General features: G+C 45.7%; 1 pseudogene; it reads left to right on the top strand.

Annotated features, from left to right (window-relative positions):
* The first annotated feature begins 675 nt into the window (after positions 1–675).
* On the top strand, positions 676–6,522 carry LOC115101870 (probable ATP-dependent RNA helicase DDX23; annotated as a pseudogene).
* Positions 6,523–6,863: the final 341 nt, after the last annotated feature.

Below are 6,863 nucleotides of genomic sequence, written 5' to 3' on the forward strand. Positions count from 1 at the left end.
AAACCAATTCTTTCTTTGGCCGCCTCTCCTTCCAGTTCTCTGCTGCCAATGACTGGAACGAACTACAAAAATCTCTGAAACTGGAAACACTTATCTCCCTCACTAGCTTTAAGCACCAACTGTCAGAGCAGCTCACAGATTACTGCACCTGTACATAGCCCACCTATAATTTAGCCCAAACAACTACCTCTTTCCCAACTGTATTTAATTAATTAATTAATTTAGCTCCTTTGCACCCCATTATTTTTATTTCTATTTTGCACATTCTTCCATTGCAAAACTACCATTCCAGTGTTTTACTTGCTATATTGTATTTACTTTGCCACCATGGCCTTTTTTTGCCTTTACCTCCCTTCTCTCCTCATTTGCTCACATTGTATATAGACTTGTTTATACTGTATTATTGACTGTATGTTTGTTTTACTCCATGTGTAACTCTGTGTCGTTGTATCTGTCGAACTGCTTTGCTTTATCTTGGCCAGGTCGCAATTGTAAATGAGAACTTGTTCTCAACTTGCCTACCTGGTTAAATAAAGGTGAAATAAATAAAATGAAAAATGAAATTGATTAAAGGAAAACAATAAGAAGTTCATGGGGGTTGGTGACCTAATACACTGAGACAATGGCAACATGGACTTGAGGACCTACAACTCAGAACTCCTTCTGTCCTCACAGATGGCTGGTGAATCGACCGACAAGAACCATGCAGCAGAGACCTCAGGAGTCAAGGATAAGGAGCGGAAATGCAAAGGCTCCCCATCCATGGACCGGAAACCACGCCAACGCTCTCGTGAACGCAACCGATCCAAATCGGCAGAAAGGGTTGAATGATGCATGCGAACAAGTAGCCAGAATCATCTCGACCTTTTGGTTGAAGTGAGTAGATATTCACCACGATATGGCTTGAAAAACTGTCAACTATTCTGTCTAGCGAACAATATCTGGTATCTGGTATCTTCCCACTGTATGTGAAAGGTGTCCAGTAGGTTTCGAAAAATGTGTATCACAAGTTGGTAATATTTCTATGTATCTGACCTTTCTTTCCCCTCCAGTGATCGCCGTCTGAAGGACAAGGAGAGCGAGAAGGAGCGTGACCGGGACAAGGACAGAGAGAGGGGTCACAAGGTCATTCACTGCAGAGACAAAGACCGCAGTAAGAAATCCAGGTGTGTAGGCTTGAGTCAGACTGCTGTTTAAGTCACTGGGTGACTATTGGGTGCAGGCCTGAGCAGATTACAAGATCACCCAGAGACGTTAACTTCTGTAGGCGTTATAAAGATCTGATATTCTCAGCAGAATGTGTGATCTGGAACACGCCCGCTTTGTGTCTTAAAACATCCCTCACATCATATGCAGAGCCATTATCAGAGCCTTTTTCTTTACCTTTTCAACTTGAGTGGTTGCGTCTCCTTACAGAAGCGTCTCCCCCAAGTCCAAGGACAGGATAAAGAGGGAGAAGGATTTGAAAAAAGAGGAAAAAGAAGAAAGGAAAGGTTAGACAAGGGAATAGTCTCTCCAAAACCAAGCTAGCTACCACTTAGTTATGTATCTTGAGTTGTGATGGTGACTCTCTTTTAGGTACAGCCACTCTCTCTAGAAGAGCTTCTAGCCAAGAAGAAAGCGGAGGAGGAGGCGAAGGTGAGACCATAAGTGTGCCCATTTAGTAGTCTCTGTGTTTGGTGTTGCAGTGAGGAGCAAGATGGGAGTGTAACAATCAAGAATCTTAAGATATGTTTCTCCACACAAAATGTGAATGTTTGTAGTTTAAAACCTCTTCCCCTTTATTTCTCTCCCCCTCTTTCTTTTTTTCTCTCAGCCCAAGTTCCTGTCCAAGGCAGAGCGTGAGGCGGAGGCTCTGAAAAGGAGGCAGCAGCAGACTGAGGAGAGGAAGAACACTATCCATGAGGACAGGAAAAAGAGGAGGATTTTCCAGGACATCGAGAGGAAGATGATGGGTGAGTAGGAGGGGCTTGGGGTTAGTCAGGAGGAAGATGATGGGTGAGTAGGAGGTGCTTGGGGTTAGTCAGGAGGAAGGTGATGGGTGAGTAGGAGGGGCTTGGGGTTAGTCAGGAGGAAGATGATGGGTGAGTAGGAGGGGCTTGGGGTTAGTCAGGAGGAAGGTGATGGGTGAGTAGGAGGGGCTTGGGGTTAGTCAGGAGGAAGGTGATGGGTGAGTAGGAGGGGCTTGGGGTTAGTCAGGAGGAAGGTGATGGGTGAGTGGAAGGTGGAAAGTCAGGTTGCAACATTCTGAAAGTTGCTGACAGAAATGTCTTCAAAAGAGCTTAAATGATTTTCTATTCTACATGACAGAGAAGCATGTCTATTCTACATCATGTATTTCTATCTGAACGATCAGTAATGTTGCACCCCACTGAACACAGCATAGGTCTCTGGTATCATACTGTTTGACACTTATTGTGAGCCCAGAGGTTTGTCTGTCCGTTTCCCGGAGGACCTCCAGGAAAGGGATAGACGGGAACGGAGAGAGAGGATGGAGCGTGAGAACAACGGGGATCAAGCGGACGACGGAAGACAGAAAATCAAAGAGGAGAAGAATAAGGGCAAGGAGCTCCAGGCCATCAAGGTTAGTCTGGAGATTGAGGTTCTACCTTGGGCCGGCTTCAGGAACACAGGCTAAGCCCATTTCTTGGTTGTATTCATTCGTGCACAATAGCAAAACATTTTGCAACAAAACATTAAAACAAAGTTTCTTATTGAACAATGTAATGTAGTCCCACCCTGTTTGTCTTTTTTCATGTGTTGGGTGCCTAGTGGATACGACCCGGGACTAAAAATCATTCTCAGTGGGGATTCTCTGATTTAGTTAAATCACGAGCTTGATATGGTTGGTTGAACTAAGTGTTTGAGCAGGTGTACTGTGCCTTCTCACATCTGTCTGTCTCTGACCAACCAGGAGCGGGACTAAGAAGCGCCGGCGGACACGCCACCTGAACGACAGAAAGTTTGTCTTTGAGTGGGACGCCTCTGAAGACACTTCTACCGACTACAACCCCATGTGATTCTGCATGTAAACGCTGGGACGATAAAGTCACAGTTTCACAAACATGGTGTTATAGATATCCTTTTTTGGTTACGTCCATGGTGGGGTAACACCTGGTTACAACCTTTAATCACTTTGCTCCTTAAATAGATATTTGGCTTTCAACTGCTCTCTTCTCTCTCCCCAACTTCTCTCCCTCTCTGTCTCAGTTATAAGGAGAAGCACCAGGTCCAGCTGTATGGGCGCGTCTTCATAGCTGGTATTGACCTGAAGCAGCAGAAGAGAGATCAGTCACATTTCTACGTGGACATGATGGAGACGAGACGCACACTGGAGGAGGAGGAGCAGGAGGAGTGAGTCACACACACAATAACACATCTGACAAACTACCATGCTCTCTAACACATCAAATCGATGTCTTTAATTTACAGAAACAGCTAAAACCGATTCATTGTCGCCCTCTAATGTCTGCCCTCCCCTCCTGCTTCTCAGGGTGCGGCTGAAGAAGGTGCGTAAGAAGGAGGCCAAGCAGCGGTGGGATGACAGACACTGGTCCCAGAAGAAGCTGGAGGAGATGGCGGACAGGGACTGGCGTATCTTCAGGGAGGATTACAGTATCACCACAAAGGGTGGCAAGATCCCCCACCCCATCAGGAACTGGAAGGAGTACAACCTGCCCCCACACATCGTGGAGGTCATTGACAATTCTGGACTCTGACATTGCTCGTCCTGATATTTCTATATTAATTCCAATATTTTACTTTTTAGATTTGTGTGAATTGTTAGATATTACTGCACTGTTGGAGCTAGGAACACAACATTTTGCTACACCCGCAATAACATCTGCTAAATATATGTATGTGACCAATAAAACTTGATTTGATGTGTGCGCACATGCCACCTTTGGGACTCCCTGATCAGCACTGAAGCCAGTACTTGCTGTATTAAGATGTTTCCCTTGTTACCCAGGATCCAACGCCTATCCAGAGACAAGCTATACCCATTGGCTTACAGAACCGTGACATCATCGGCGTGGCTGAGACTGGTAGTGGTAAAACAGCTGCTTTCCTCATCCCCCTATTGGTCTGGATCACTACCCTGCCCAAGGATGAAAGGTGAGGCCACCTCCCCAGCCAGAGTGTTATCCCTCACTACTCTGCCAAGAGTTGCATGTCCTTCTATCGAACCGCATCTTCTCAACTCATCTTTTCCCTGTTAATGTAGGATGGAGGACTTGGACCAGGGTCCGTATGCAGTGATCCTGGCCCCCACCCGTGAGCTGGCCCAGCAGATTGAGGAGAAGACCCTTAAGTTTGGTAAACACGGGCGCACACACACATGCACAATAATAATGCCAATATGAAGACGTATGCATGTGACGTCTGAGTAAGTATGTTTTTGTTTGTGTGTTCCAGATAGTGATAGCCACCCCGGGTCGTCTGATAAACGTAGTGGAGAACAGATACCTGGTCCTGGGCCGCTGTACCTACGTGGTACTGGACGAGGCTGACCCCATGATAGACATTGGCATCAAGCCTGACGTCCAGAATATCCTGGAGTACATCCCTGTGACCAATCAGAAACCAGACACGGACGAGGCAGAGGACCCAGAGTAAATGAAGATGAACTTCGAGATGGGAAAACACAAGTACAGACAGGTAACAGATTGTTCCACACATTCAGCTACAGTAGGTGATGTATGTATGACAGAAGCCTAAACAGAAACTCACACACTGAAGAAAATGTCAGCTTAAGATGATTCTCTTTCCCCTGCCCTTCCTTCTATCCCTCCCTCTCTCTCTCTCTCTCCCTTCCTTCCTCCATCCGCATCTCTCTTTTTTCAGACAGTCATGTTCACAGCTACCATGCCTGCAGCGGTAGAGCGATTGACCCGCAATTACCTGCGTCGTCCGGCGGAAAACCCCACGAGAGAGTGGAACAAAAGGTCCTGCTCATGGGAGAGAAGAGGTAACACACACACACACGCTATCCCTGAAGCTGTAGCTAATGCTGAGTCTCCCTTGTTTTCTTGTCTTCCAGGAAGAGGCTGCTGGAAGTGTTGGCGCGTGGATTCGAGCCGCCCATCATCATCTTCGTCAACCAGAAGAAGGGTGTTGACGTGCTTGCCAAATCTCTGGAGAAGATGGGGGTGAGACCTCCGGCACTATTATTCTGGGATATGTTTACCAGTCTGACCTGGGTCAAATACGTCTCTACTTTCCCCCTCTCTCCTGTTCTCTCTCAGTACAATACTTGCACGTTGCACGGAGGCAAGGGCCAGGAGCAGAGAGAGTTTGCTCTGTCCATCCTGAAGGCTGGGGCCAAGGACATCCTGGCGGCCACCGACGTGGCTGGGAGAGGTATCGACATCCACAATGTCTCCATGGTGCTCAACTACGACATGGCCAAGAACATCGAGGGTAAGACCACCACCAGAACCTTTGATCCTGGGGTCACTCAGCTGTCAGGTTTTTGTTACGTCATAGCAACTTTGCACAGGCTGCCATTGCACCCCTACATCATCACACCTTCTCCATGCTTCATGCTGGGAACCACACATGCGGAGAGCATCCGTTCACCTACTCTGCGTCTCACAAAGACACGGCGGTTGGAACCAAAAATCTCAAATTTGGACTTATCAGACCGAAGGACAGATTTCCACCGGTCTAATGTTAATTGCTTGTGTTTCTTGGCCCAAGCCAGTCTGTTCTTCTTGTTGGTGTCCTTTAGTAGTGGTTTCTTTGCAGCAATTCAACCATGAAGGCCTGATTCACACAGTCTCCACTGAACAGTTGATGTTGAGATGTGTCTGTTACTTGAACTGTGTGAAGCATTTATTTGGCCTGCAATCTGAGGTGCAGTTAACTCAGTTAACTTATCTGTGATTTTGCAGAAATACTCATAATAAACATTGATAAAAGATACAACTGTTATTCACAGAATTAAAGATTTAACTTATTTGAGCTGCAATCTGAGGTGCAGTTAACTCTAATGAACTTATCCTCTGCAGCAGAGGTAACTCTGGGTCTTCCTTTCCTGTGGCGGTCCTCATGAAAGCCAGTTTCATCATAGCGCTTGATTGTTTTTGCGACTGCACTTGAAGAAACTTTCAACGTTCTTGAATTTTCCAGATTGACTGACCTTCATGTCTTAAAGTAATGACGCACTGTCATTTCTCTTTGCTTATTTGAGCTGTTCTTGCCAAAATATGGAATTGGTCTTTTACCAGGGCTATCTTCTGTTTACCACCCCTACCATGTCACAACACAACTGATTGGCTCAAATGCATTAAGAAGGAACGAAATTCCACAAATGTACTTTTAACAAGGCACACCTGTTAATTGAATTGCACTACCTCATGAAGCTGGTTGAGAGAATGCCAAGAGTGTGCAGAGCTGTCATCAAGGCAAAGGGTGACTACTTTGAAGAATCTCAAATATAGAATATATTTTGAATTGCAACTTGCAGACTTGTTTATGTGTTGCTGTGCGTTTTGTTGCCAAGCTTACTTTGCTGCCTGATAACTTTACGTTTTTCTTTTTAATTACCGTTTATATTTTTAGTTTTTTCCTCGCTCAACTTTTTTTTCATTCAACTTTTTCACTCCGGACTCTTTATCTGGACATGGTTCATCAGGACTTCCAACAGCCGAAGCTAAGTAGTAACATTAACATGATGCCTTCTAATTGCAGTCGCTGTGTTCATAATATACAGGAGAACGATTGCCTTACGGCGAGGATAGCTGTGCTGCAAGCCCAGCTTCAGACGCAATCGTTAGGCAAGGGTAATTTCAGTGTAGGAAAGGATGAAACAGCGTCTGTGCCACCAGTAAGTACAGATAGTAACGTTAGTATAAATCCCC

This window comes from Oncorhynchus nerka, linkage group LG20 (genome assembly GCF_034236695.1).
Source record: "Oncorhynchus nerka isolate Pitt River linkage group LG20, Oner_Uvic_2.0, whole genome shotgun sequence".
Taxonomy (NCBI): domain Eukaryota; kingdom Metazoa; phylum Chordata; class Actinopteri; order Salmoniformes; family Salmonidae; genus Oncorhynchus; species Oncorhynchus nerka.